Source organism: Gadus chalcogrammus, chromosome 4, assembly GCF_026213295.1.
Source record: "Gadus chalcogrammus isolate NIFS_2021 chromosome 4, NIFS_Gcha_1.0, whole genome shotgun sequence".
In the NCBI taxonomy this organism is placed as follows: domain Eukaryota; kingdom Metazoa; phylum Chordata; class Actinopteri; order Gadiformes; family Gadidae; genus Gadus; species Gadus chalcogrammus.
Genome location: NC_079415.1, coordinates 33,627,339 through 33,641,020, shown reverse-complemented (window position 1 = coordinate 33,641,020; position 13,682 = coordinate 33,627,339). Strand labels below are relative to the sequence as shown.

The window sequence follows — 13,682 nt, the reverse complement described above, 5'->3', positions numbered from 1 at the left end:
CCCTAATTGTAAGAAAAGCTAAGGGAACACTTCTAATTTGAAGGAGAACAAAACCACTTTTCAGAGTTAGGAAACAGACAGGACAACAAACCAAACAAACATAGTAAAGAGATCTTTAGGAGAGTATCCACGCTGCTCGGATCAAATCAGGAGACGAGCTGGACCTGAGGAAGAGCTGTCAGTAAAACCATCAATCATTAACTTACTAAGGAGCATAACTGGTTTACCTGTAGCCCACAGACTCTCTCTCTCTCTCCCTCCCCCTCTCCCCCTCTCTCTCTCTCCCTCCCCCTCTCCCCCTCTCCCTCTCTCATATTAATCCCAAAGGGATAAGGGTCAAAAGTAGAGCAAAGAGAGATTTAGTGATAAATACAAGTATAAAATATAATAAAAATAAATTAAAGATTAAAATAAAGATAAAAAACGATGGACACTGTATACATATAGTTTATATGCTCAGTATAATTGCATATGATCATTTGTGTATGCATCGATATGAATAAATCAAGTTAAACATAGACTCCTAAATAATAATACCCCACCAAACAGACAGTCAGTCATAGTTAGATATTATAATATCAACCCCACCCAAATAGAAAGTCAGTTATATCGATTATATTATAAAGTAAAGACAAACAGAACAAACAGGGCAAACCAAAAATAAGGTATAAACAATATACATTTAAAATTATGCGTGTAAATGATAAAGTCGCAAAGCACATGGGCGTCAGTTTGGTTTGAAATGTGCCGGGGACAGAGACGCATTCAGAAGTGCATTTTCAGAAGTGCTGAGTACAATGAGGATGCACTCTTTTTTTTCTCTTTAGTGCCGGTAATGAAAGGTTCTGAAAGACGGCATACCCATGGAGCTAATTACTAAGGAATGAAATGTAAAATCTGTCTGGCACGCTTTATGAAGAAAACGTTTCCAAAAAGCATCGGACACATGACCCACTATGTTCTGCTCCATGTATCCAATGTTGACAACGTGACATGACATGGCTAAGCTACCAACATAAACAAGAGGAGTTATGAAAGGATATTAACTGCGTGTTTAAGTTCAGAAGGGCCAAAGGTGTGGCTACACACAGCACTACAAAAGTCGTCAAGATTGAAAAATAAAAATATATTTGTTGCACAGCTGAACGCTGTATCACCTTATGAGCTGGCTGTTCTCAATTCACAACACGCATTCCATCCAATCTAGCCTACATCAGGCCTTCTGACCAAACCTCATGCACTCCCCCCCAAAATTATTCCAGAATTCAAGCAAAGCAAGAATGACTAGAAGCAGGGGTGATTCTAGGGTCAGAGGTTTAGGGGTGCTGAGCACCCAATGAGCCCCACTGCCACCACCCACCATTTTTTCCACACAAAAACGAAAATATGTCAAAAAATAACTTTCATTTTAACATTGGTTAAACTAACTCCAAAATACAGATTATTTCTATTTTTTTTTTGCCCTTTCCAGAACACCAGCTTTATTGTGCCAGTTCACACAGACAGCCCCCTGTAACAAACACAAAACCTTCTTCACTCAGCTGGTTTTCCTGACCGTTAACTCCAAGTGCCTCCTTTTGTATCAACAGTCATTCGATTAGATTAGATTATATTCAACTTTATTGTCATTGAACAAAGTACTATGTACAAGGGACTTGGACAACCAATCTTCTGTTAATTATTTACGGATGGCCATCTCTATTCTACTTGGTTGCACACCTATCTGAACTTTCATAAACCAATATAAGTCATCAATAATTAATAATAATACATGCTTCACATCAAGAGCAAAAAAAAAAGAATAAAAAGAAGGTCAACCCAAAAAGTCCAAAACATCTATGTCGCCGCACTTTGAGGGTGGCAAACCTGTCAATGACCCTTTGGTGTTCAATTCTTTCAAGCAACTCCTACTCAATGGACATCACAGCTAGGTGCTGGAGTCTGCTTTGGCCTGTGTTCCTCCTGAGCCATGTATGGAGCCGACGCAAGGCACTAAAAGACTGCTCACATGTACAGCTGCTGCGTCTCTTGCGGCGGCGCCGCCTGCGCCTCCGCAAGAGACTACGCCGCCGCCGCCGCCGCCGCCGCCGCCGCAAGAGACGCAGCCGATTCTAGGTTTCATAAACATCCGGGACTTAGCCCAGAGGGAAAAGAAAAGTATCCCTTTGGGAATACAAAAAACCAGCTTTAAATAGCTACCTGACTGCTTTGCTGCTTATCCCCAAAGATCTAAAGTTCTATTCAATCTATTTCAGAGTAAAATGAATGGAAGTGGGTCTATATATATATATATATATATATATATATAGATACAAATATTCTTTTATTTTACTTATTTTACCCAAAAATTATATTCGGGGCTAATTAAATAATATCCGGCGCTTTAGCCCCGAATAAAACAGCCTTGTGACGCCACCGAGTATAAGTACAAAGGACACCGCCTAAGTATGAGTATAAGTACCCAGGATACTGGCTCAGTATGAGTATAAGTACACAGGTTAGTGGCTCAGTATGAGTATAAGTACACAGGTTACTGGCTCAGTATGAGTACAAGTACACAGGTTAGTGGCTCAGTATAAGTACACAGGATACTGGCTCAGTATGAGTACAAGTACACAGGTTAGTGGCTCAGTATAAGTACACAGGATACTGGCTCAGTATGAGTATAAGTACACAGGTTACTGGCTCAGTATGAGTACAAGTACACAGGTTAGTGGCTCAGTATGAGTATAAGTACACAGGTTACTGGCTCAGTATGAGTTTAAGTACACAGGTTACTGGCTCAGTATGAGTATAAGTACACAGGTTACTGGCTCAGTATGAGTATAAGTACACATGTTACTGGCTCAGTATGAGTATAAGTACACAGGTTACTGGCTCAGTATGAGTATAAGTACACATGTTACTGGCTCAGTATGAGTATAAGTACACAGGTTACTGGCTCAGTATGAGTATAAGTACACAGGTTACTGGCTCAGTATGAGTATAAGTACACAGGATACTGGCTCAGTATGAGTATAAGTACACAGGATACTGGCTCAGTATGAGTATAAGTACACATGATACTGGCTCAGTATGAGTATAAGTACACAGGATACTGGCTCAGTATGAGTATAAGTACACAGGATACTGGCTCAGTATGAGTATAAGTACACAGGATACTGGCTGAGTATGAGTATAAGTACACAGGATACTGGCTCAGTATGAGTATAAGTGTACAGGATACTGGCTCAGTGTGAGCTGGAGTGGGGGGCGTTGGAGGCCCTTTGTGGCCCCCTGCCATCCGTCGGACCCCGTCCTCCGCCAACTGACGTCCGGCCCGTCGATGGGAACGCCGTCGACGGCAGGGGTGTTTCTAGGTCTCATAAACATCCGGGGCTTAGCCCAGACGGAAAAATTAAAAGCCAAAATTTATTTATATGCTTTAATTTGCATGAAAAAAAAATAATGCTTCACATAAATCAACAAAATATGCAGTTTATTTTAGCATAAAATAGCTACCTGACTGCTGTGCTGCTTATCCACAGAGTTATTTGCAGACAAACTAGACCAGCACATGAACATTTTAAAATGTAAATACACAGACATCCCTGTATAATTAAGGTGTATGACAGCTCCCTCTGCTGGACAACAGTCTCGCACCAAACTACATTTTCCGTTTGAACCAACGTAGCTATAGTACATTGATGTGAGATGGGTTGGTGGTTTGAAAGTGTTGTAGTAGCAGAGAATGGCCTGCAGGGCAGTATGTACATTGTTAAATACATGAATAGGCTTGAATTTTGTAGTAATATTGAGGTTTCATATTTTTACTAAATGGATTATGTGAACATTGCTGAATAACAATCATGTATATTAAATGTATTGCAGGAGTTTAGCTTGACATTAACCAAGTTAAAAGGACAATTAAATGAACCGCACCAAACATGTAGAAGTCAATGTGGGATTTTAATATATAAACAAAAACACTTGACAGAAGTTAAATACAATTTTGTAAAGGGAAGCAGATGAAAACATTTTCCCAAATGAATCTTTTCAAAATGTCACCACCATTCCGAAAGCAAGTGAAGAGGTTTGTGTAAAAGCAGTCCTCCCTGACCAGCTCTGTCCCTGACTCTAAACCCTGACTCTCAACCCTAACGCTGAACCCTCTGAGGGCAGGAAGACGCGCCTTCCGTGTAAAGGTTCGAACCACAGAGAAGGAAGAAGAAGAGGAAGCAGTAGAGAGTAGTGAAGTAGTGAGGTTAGTGACAGACGTGAGGGAAAGGCGTGTGGAAGCACACGGTTACATGTGGGGTCAAGAAGATCACTCCCACTGGAGGTCATTGATCCATCAGCCTCAGATTGCTGAGCTCAGCAGGTCTTCTGGAGGACGAGGCTCAGATGAACTGAGGAGACGGGACCAGCAGGATGTCAGGATCAGGGCGGGTTCAGCTCAGGTGTGTCTACCCCCGACCAAACAGGATCAGGTGAGGTTCAGCTCAGGTGCGTCTGCCCGGACCAAACAAGGACATTGATTAGATTCAATATTCAAAAGATGCAACATTTTCTGAACCAAAGATAAGTAATTAATGAGCAGGCAGGCTTTAGGGTGCCTTGCTCAAGGACGCATCACTGTATTCTGAGGACTTGAACCCGGCACCATTGGTTTGAGAGTTTAACCCCCAACCCCCTACCTAGTCCACTATGTCCAGATCTTGCAAACTTACGAGGAATCCTTAATGGTAGAGTCCTGGTGGTCCTCAGGATCTGCCTTCTAGATGTACAGCTTCTCCATCAGTCCTCCAGATTCCTGGTCTGGTTACAAACGTAATTGGTCTCTAATGTAAAGTAACAAACACAGTAGTAATTTGTAATTAGAGTGATGTCATCCTCCAGATTTGCGGCCCCCCAACCAACTTGCCTCCGCACCAGAAACACATTCTAGTAAGAAAACACAGCGGTAGTTGGTTAACGCATGTCAAAGTAACAGCTGTATTTTGCCCTTTAAGTCAACCATGTAAGTAAATACAAACTTACAAGGAATCCTTGTTGGTCGATTCCTAGTCGTCCTCCAGCAGCTCTCCTCAGACAGAGTCCTGGTCTGGAACAAACAGCAGAAGTCTTGCTTCAACATGTGGTAAAACAGATGTAGTCATCTGGTATATATGGTACAAACGCCGGTAGTTTGTGGTAGCAGTATTCTACGAGAAGTGCCAGTGAGTGTGATGATCACTGCAGAGTCAGGCTCCATCTACCCCACGACGGACGTCCTTCACCAGACAGGGCCTCCACCAGCTCCTCCACCAGGCAGGGCCTCCACCAGCTCCTCCACCAGGCAGGGCCTTCAGCACGGCTCCTCCACCAGGCAGGGCCTCCATCAGCTCCTCCACCAGGCAGGGCCTTCAGCACGGCTCCTCCACCCGGCAGGGCCTCCATCAGCACCTCCACCAGGCAGGGCCTGCAGCACGACTCCTCCACCAGGCAGGGCCTCCATCAGCTCCTCCACTAGGCAGGACCTTCAGCACGGCTCCTCCATCAGCCATGGATTCCTGGACTGGTTACAAACACAGAAGTTTAATACATATTTTTGTAAAGGAAAGCAGAGGAAAACATTTTCCCAAATGAATCTTTTCAAAATGTCACCACCATTCAGAAAGCAAGTGAAGAGGTTTGTGTAAAACCAGTCCTCCCTGACCAGCTCATTCCCTGACTCTAAACCCTGACTCTCAACCCTAACGCTGAACCCTCTGAGGGCAGGAAGACACGCCTTCAGTGTAAAGGTTCAAACCACAGAGAAGGAAGAAGAAGGTGAAGCAGTAGAGAGTAGTGAAGTAGTGAGGTTAGTGATAGACGTGAGGGAAAGTCGTGTGGAAGCACACGGGTACATGTGAGGTCAAGAAGATCACTCCCACTGGAGGTCATTGATCCATCAGCCTCAGACTGCTGAGCTCAGCAGGTCTTCTGGAGGACGAGGCTCAGATGAACTGAGGAGACGGGACCAGCAGGATGTCAGGATCAGGGCGGGTTCAGCGCAGGTGTGTCTGCCCCCGACCAAACAGGATCAGGTGAGGTTCAGCTCAGGTGTGGTTCAGCTCAGGTGTGTCTGCCCGGACCAAATGGACATGGATTAGGTTCAATATTCAAAAGATGCAACATTATCTGAACCAAAGAGATGTCATTAAGGAGCAGGCAGGCTTTAGGGCACCTTGCTCAAGGACGCATCACTGTATCCTGAGGACTTGAATGCCGGCACCATTGGTCTGAGAGTTGAACCCCCTACCTAGTCCACTATATCCAGATAATGCAAACTCATTTTTAAGCCCTTTATTTCCACTTTGTTAGGTTAATACAAACTTACAATCCTTGTTGGTAGAGTCATGGTCATCCTCCAGATTCATGGCTCCCCTACCAGCTCGCCTCCGCTCCAGAAATACGTCCTAGTAAGAAAACACAGCAGTAGTTTGTTAACGCATGTCAAAGTAACAGCTGTATTTTGCCCTTTAAGTCAACCATGTAAGTAAATACAAACTTACGAGGAATCCCTGTTGGTCGATTCCTAGTCGTCCTCCAGCGTCTCAGCTCCTCCATCAGCTCTCCTCAGACAGAGTCCTGGTCTGGAACAAACAGCGGAAGCCTTGCTTCAACATGTGGTAAAACAGATGTAGTCGTCTGGTATATGTGGTACAAACGCCGGTGGTTTGTGGTAGCAGTATTCTACGAGAAGTGGCAGTGAGTGTGATAATCACTTCAGAGTCAGGCTCCATCTACCCCACGACAGACATCCTCCACCAGGCAGGGCCTCCGTCAGCTCCTTCAGCACGGCTCCATCAGCTCCTTCAGCCATGGATTCCTGGTCTGGTTACAAACACAGTTGGTCTCAGCAGTAAATCACCTGGGGACACAACACACCCCACCTCCTGCATCTGAGGTTCACTTGTAAAATGGAAGACGAATTTAAAACATATTTGAACACTTAAATTAGACAACGTCTGCAGATTGTCGCATTCCGCAATTCATCCACTACGGTCATAGCAGCACTAGTAACAATAATGACTCCTACATAAACCTGGTATGAATTAACTCAAATCACAGCTTGGCACAGATAGTCATAAGATGATTAAAACCAGACCTAAACTAGCGTGGATTTTAGTGTTTGAGATGAGCTTGGTGACGGTTACCCCCTGGTCCGGTGCTGCAGGCCCCTGGTCTCCAGCCTCAGTCTCCGGTCCACCCTGGCACCACAAGCCTCCGGTCCCCAGCCTCGCCTTTCAGCTACAGCAGCAGATTTATATCAGCATTTGCCCAACAATAAACTTAATTGACTCATCCAAAACCTAGTTACACAATTAAATTAACTATTATTTTATAACTCAAGGCTGGAAAATACTTGAGACCAGACATGAGCATTCCATTTTGGGAATGAAGACAGAGCAGTCTAAAAGTTTAAAGATGTGGTTCAGGCCATGCATTGAAACTGACCACTACTCACACACAAGAGCACTGACCTGTTCTGGAGGACTTGTGAGGAGGTGGAGGTCTGGCTCTGGGTGAGGAGGTGGACACCTTGGGACAAACTACATGTTACCTTTTTAACCTTGCACAGATACAGAGTATCTTCTACTGTAACACATGGGAAGGACGGCCATTATTTTAGCTTTGATATTATCCAGTTGGTAACTCAGCACCAAAGTCATTGTTTAACGTCATTCCATTAGGTAGGGTTTAACTTATGTGGCAATTAATGACAGCAGATAGAAGTAACAAAGAACACTAAGTAGTATTGATATTAAATCAAATTTACTCGCCATATTCAGGTGCTGGGTTCCGCTGAAGAAATGTCAAATTGCCTTCCACCTTGAAATGTTTTTCAGCCTTCACTGATGTCAGAAATGGGCCCGCAAGTAGAATGCCGTTTCGTACGCAGCGAGAGTCCCGTTAACGTGGTTAAAAGTACGCCGCAACCATCGGAAATTATCAACATATTGTACGATTGTACGTGTCAGTATGTATTTAATATCAAACTTAAGTTGTTTAAGATAAGGGGAAAACATTTCCCAATGGAAACCGACTGAAAAATAGTTTCCGTTGGCAACGGCTCGAGGTTACGCAAATACAATCCAGAACGTTCAGCCAGATTCCTATCCAACTAACTGCTAGGTGGCTTCTAATGGTTGTCAAGACTACAACGTTCTATGCTATCCATTGGGACTAAATCAAGTGACCGCACTCAAAACCTTCCACGGCGGGAAGCACAAACCGTCCGACTGGAATCCGAACATTCCAGCCGGAACCAACCAAAGAAAAAACATAACCAGCGCCTCACCTTGAGCTGAACGGAGGAAGATCCTGAAGTCCAGTGATGGTCTTCATGAAAACACAGCCAACAGACTTACCTTGAGGAGATCTGTTTGTTGCTGTTGGTCATTACTACTATTCAGTGTAGCTTTAAATTATTATGCACCCAGTGTGTACAAGTTATATCAATCAAAACCGTACGAAGAACCAAACTACCATGTACATCCCACAACAACAAATCCTTGCCTAAAAACAATGGAATCATTCAATAAGGACTGCCCATACTAAAATAAAGCCCAATTCCTGAACAATCCAACCATCTTCATGGTTTAAAGATTTACAGACTTGACATGCCATTGTGTTCTAATCACCTTTGTCTTGTCCCTCGTTACTTATAAAACTCTACATCTCCATCGCTAGTGTTGCATCCTACTCATGGGGGTGTGGTCTGAGAGCAGAGATGCATGCTGGGATACAGTGCTGTCTGACGTCTTCAGTTCTATAGACAAGCCCCTCAGGAGAAACCAAGTGTTTGAGAATGTGTCGTGACATAAGTTACATGCGCTAGAATATCCTTCAAGATGGCGGCAGGATTCTCAGAGGAGAAAGGCCAAGAGGAAGATACAACAACGGTCCTCATCAGAGTACCATGGAACACTTTGAAACAGTCCTCCTCTTTACACCTTGAAGCCCCAGTGAAGGTTTCCTTACCTCAGCTGAAGAGCACAACTTCAGCTCGAAGAGCGCACTAGTTGGAGTTCCCACGATTGGTTCCCTTAAATCAGAACCAATCGTTCAGCTAGTCCTGTCCGAAACAAATACAGTTCAGCCTGCGAAGACGTGCAACTGAGAGCGAGACAAGATCCACAGGGCTCTCCATCAATCCAGCCAGGTATGAAGAGCCGTCTCCTTGCAGGTCTGAAGATCATCTTGAATATCCATTTAGGTCCATTTCCAACGTCAGACTCTCCTTGTGGAATTCCTTTAGGTGTCCATCCTCCATTGATCCTGATTGGTGTAGTCCTAGTTTGAAGTCACTGATCTGAACACGCTGCTTGCATCCTTTTACACTCGAGTTGGATACTCTCCTTCCTGCCCAGTGTGTTGGATATCGCTCCGGAGCGTCGCTCAGGGCTCTTCACGTCTACTGGAGGCCTCAAGTAAACGTGTGGCCGTCCATCAGGTATGATTTAGTTGACCATTCCAATATCCCAAGCCAACCACACAGACCCCCGTATGAACATTATCACCGTCAAAGCAAGCCGGACACACACACACACAGAACCCAGGACACGGACGTAGAACCCCATGCCAAGTGGAACCAAACACACGTAGAACCCCATGCCAGATGCTCAAAAATCATCCATCTCATGTCAAACCCACACACACCACTGAGCCATAAAAGGCCAAACAATCATGCAGGGTAAAAACCTCATGCCAAAGAACATTCCATCATCCAACCCCAGCTCTCCTGCCAGGGCACCCAGAACAGAACAACCAATGTCTCCAGAGACGTAAATTATGTACAACATTCTTCAGTGGCGTCCCACATTGGTGATGGATTATTCTTGGCGTCTCCAAGGTTGATTCAACGTCTCTGAAGTCATGTCTTTGTAGTCCAGTGGTTTCCTGAATGAGGGGCCTTCACAGATGCAAACAGTGCAGCTTTAGTCAGCCTGAGGACAGGAAGGAAGTCATCTGTTCAGAAGACAACCCAGTGGAGGGGGGTGGCTCTTGAGGAGCAGGATACATCTGGGGATGGCCCCAAATAAGACCTTCTTGGAAATGAAACTGTTCCTGAGGATTCACGATGCCTGGAGGGGACTGTTGAATGTGTTCCATGGTTCTCTGTGTCAGACTGTAGTTGTGTTTCAGTCGTTGAGATGAGGAGCCCCCCTCATCTCCCCCTGGTGTTTCTCCTTCTGAATCCCTGTCTCCATCTTAAAGAACATTCTAGTCCAGGTAACTGACGTCACGACGGTTTCCCCTGAGGGGGCGTGTCTACAGACCTGTAGACTTGAGACAGCTCTGTATCCCAGTATGCACCTCTGCTCACTCAGACCACAACCTCATCAGTAAAGCAACACTCATGTGATGAAGATGCAGAGCTCAGGAGAGTAGCTGGAAAGAAGACTGAAGATATCAGAACCCAACCCATTACTCCAGCTTACAACAATAACTTAGAACCTGTAACCGTTTTAACAAACCATTAAAACCAACATAAAACAAACACCTCAGTAACCCATGAACCAATAAAACATCCTCACTTCTCAGATCAACCTTCAGCTAACAGGTTAACTCGCCAGGAAGCCAAAGTACATCAATGTGCCCAAGAGTAATGAGAAACTAATCACTTACAGTTCGCAGTTCAACTTCATGGTCAAGTTGGGATACTCACAGAACTGCAGTTACATATCCATGATAGACCTTTGAAGGAAAGAACAGATTACTCATTTTCCCCAAACTTGGGCACTGTCCCACTGTCCCACAGTTCAACATCTACCATCTCCATTAAATCAGGTAAATGAATGACAATACAAATTCAGGGCTTTTGGGATCATCCAACTTTTAAATAATGATTAAGATAATTACCTAATCCAGCTTTTTTATATAAGTTACACTAATTATTTGACTGTCATTAGTCAAGATTGATTTACCTCTTACTTTGACAAGTTTGAATGCATAGTTTCTAAAATGTTACTTTCAGGTAGACTCATTATTTAAATTTCAAATGAGAGTTAAACCACCACAATCCCTGATTTCCTTTGCACATTATCAGTGATTTATATTCAACATACAAGTCACCACAGTTGTGCTTTACCACACAATACTACTCACATCAGGTTCAGATGAGATGCTCCTCCTTACTTCAAAAATTCTTTAACCTATGAAACAGGAAGAGATGTCAAATAAGTTACAACAGACCTCAACAAAACATTAAACACACGTTCTGATTTCTGGGAACACAACATACCGCGTTTGGGAGACGCTACACTGCCAGTGGAGAACTCCAACGTACTGTCCGGCTGCCTCTTAAGTGAAACGCACCAGATGCAACCAATTAACTAATTAAGAAAAACACTTGGCAGGCGAGCTGCGGCAGGTGAGCTAATTAGTGAAACCCAACGCAGGTTCTCACTTGGTAACAGTGAGAGGCTATTTCAGCTTTGTGTTTGATCTTATATGACCTCCCTCATTTTAATTAAAGGGATGAGTCTGATTTGACTGATTTAGATTCATACTTCAAAACGAAAAAGTCTTGATTCAATTCACCTTACTGTGTGCATGAGTGTGTGTGTGTGTGTGTGTGTGTGTGTGTGTGTGTGTGTGTGTGCGCGTGTGTGTGTGTTACTGATGTCAAGTTGGTGAAAAGCAAGTCCCGTATGATCTTGCGTCCCTGTGTGTGTAGTGAGCGGATGTGGACAGCAGAGGGCAGTGTTACCACACGAGAACATCTGCTCTCTGAGCGCTCTGCGAGATAAGTCTCAATTGCACCCGTAACTTGGCAGCATCCTGAACGGCCCTTTGAGGAGTGAGAAGGAAGCTTTCATCAAAGAGACTCGTTCACTGGTTCAACTGGAGTACACACACACACACACACACACACACACACACACACACACACACACACACACACACACACACACACACACACACACACACACACACACACACACACACACACACACACACACACACACACACACACTTTCTCCTCTCCTTCCTCCCTTCTCCGTCTCTCTACCACGCATATCGCATTTTTATTGCCTCTACTCAAGAGAATAGATTTGGATGGGGATTTTTAGGTTTCATAAACATCCGGGGCTTAGCCCAGAGGGAAAATTAAAATGCTGGGCGCCAAATTCATCTGTATGCTTTATTGTGCATGCAAACATTTTCATAATGCTTTATCTAAATAAACAAAATACACGGTTTATTATAGCTTTAAATAGCTACCTGACTGCTGTGCTGCTTGTCCCCAAACATCTGAAGTTCCATTCAAGTTATTGCAGAGTAAAATTAATTAAAGTGAATTCCCTAAATTATAGAATAAGGCAGGTTGGACGTACCTTATTAGGGGTCCGAGCAGCGAAGCTGCTTAGCCCCTATTGTTTCTGTACTGGGGTTTTTTCAGACGCATATAAAACCCCTTTAATCCTAAGTGAGCTTCGTAGTACCATTTAACTCTGATCGTGAGTTGCGTCTCTGTCGAATGGCTGGGTATGTTCAGCGAGGTTCGTAGTATACCCCGCCGGTCTGTTGTCTGGCCAGGCTCCTGCAGCACCGTCCGTCCACACCTGCAGACAATCTCCTAAGTAGGAGGGAGAGAAACACACGCATACACACAGCAGGGGCGGGGTCAAAGACCCGACTGGGTCCTCACGGTGTGCGTGCGTGCGTGTGTGTGTGTTTGCGTGTGTGTGTGTGTGTGTGTGTGTGTGTGTGTGTGTGTGTGTGTGTGTGTGTGTGTGTGTGTGTGTGTGTGTGTGTGTGTGTATGTACGTGTGTACGTGCCCCCTAGTGGTTCCACATGCAATAACAGAGCCTGGATTTGATAAACGGCCTCTTGGCTTACTTTTAGTCATTCATCAAAGAGGAACCTGTAAGTTCAACAAACCACCAATAAGAACCAATGCAGAAGGGTAAAAAAAAGAATGGAAAGAAAACAAGGTATTATTTGCATCAAGCCTGTATTTCTTGCTAAGGATCCTGAGGATCGCTTTGCATCAACAAGTTCAATAAAAAATACGGGGAAAAGGTTACCTCCCCTTTCTCTGCTTTGCCCACACAGAGAATTTGTCCCGACCACCCATGAGAAAATGAGCTACGACCGTGAATGTGATTTCCTGCATTCTGGTCAATTTTAGGGTGACCTGCTGGACATTGGCAAATCCTAAATCCCTTCTAATTCAAATAAAAACCTAAACATAAATATTGTAGCGGCGGCCAAGAAGTACACAGAGTCAGGCTTAAGTCAACTGTAGCTCTGCGTCCCACACAACGCACGACTGCAACGATAAACACACATATTAACATTGAACAACTCACAACCACACACAACCAAATAACACCCCGAACCCACCAACCCCACTTAACCAAACAACAAAACAAGGACGACAAAAGCCCCTCTTGTGAACATCAACACCAACTCCCAGGATCCCCAGCGCGACACCGGAGGGGTCCCCACAAAGCTCCCCCCTGAGGGGTCAGTCGTCCCCGACGACGACCCTGTCACCCGACACGTCGTCTCTCAGGTGTCCAGGGGCCCGGCGCCGCCGGCTAGGCCGCTGAACCCCCCCAGGGGCTGCCACCCGTAGTGCCCCGCTCCCACCGAGCCGTGGACCAGCTGCAGCACCTGGGGACGAAGCACACGGGGCACCAACAGCTGCAGAATGTCGCCCTAA

General features: G+C 44.7%; 1 protein-coding gene across 8 annotated transcripts in view; it reads right to left on the bottom strand.

Annotated features, from left to right (window-relative positions):
* The window catches only part of LOC130381361 (NACHT, LRR and PYD domains-containing protein 12-like), a 116,661-nt gene extending 104,043 nt beyond the window's left edge, over positions 1 to 12,618 (bottom strand). The window contains exons 1-15 of one of the 8 annotated variants that reach the window (XR_008895379.1): positions 12,235 to 12,599; positions 11,720 to 11,800; positions 11,252 to 11,309; positions 11,116 to 11,162; positions 10,676 to 10,704; positions 7,488 to 7,545; positions 7,161 to 7,254; positions 6,729 to 6,837; positions 6,516 to 6,596; positions 6,341 to 6,419; positions 5,868 to 6,085; positions 5,238 to 5,536; positions 5,020 to 5,083; positions 4,710 to 4,820; positions 3,489 to 4,445 (exon numbers count right to left, since the gene is read on the bottom strand). The gene's annotated coding sequence lies outside the window, so the exon portion shown is untranslated. Of the gene's footprint in view, positions 1 to 3,404; positions 4,492 to 4,709; positions 4,821 to 5,019; positions 5,084 to 5,215; positions 5,537 to 5,867; positions 6,086 to 6,340; positions 6,420 to 6,515; positions 6,597 to 6,728; positions 6,838 to 7,160; positions 7,255 to 7,487; positions 10,705 to 11,115; positions 11,163 to 11,251; positions 11,310 to 11,719; positions 11,801 to 12,234 lie in introns of those variants that run through there. The other 7 variants (XR_008895380.1, XR_008895375.1, XR_008895378.1 and 4 more) reach the window with 7 other exon arrangements.
* Between the last annotated feature and the right edge of the window lie 1,064 nt (positions 12,619 to 13,682).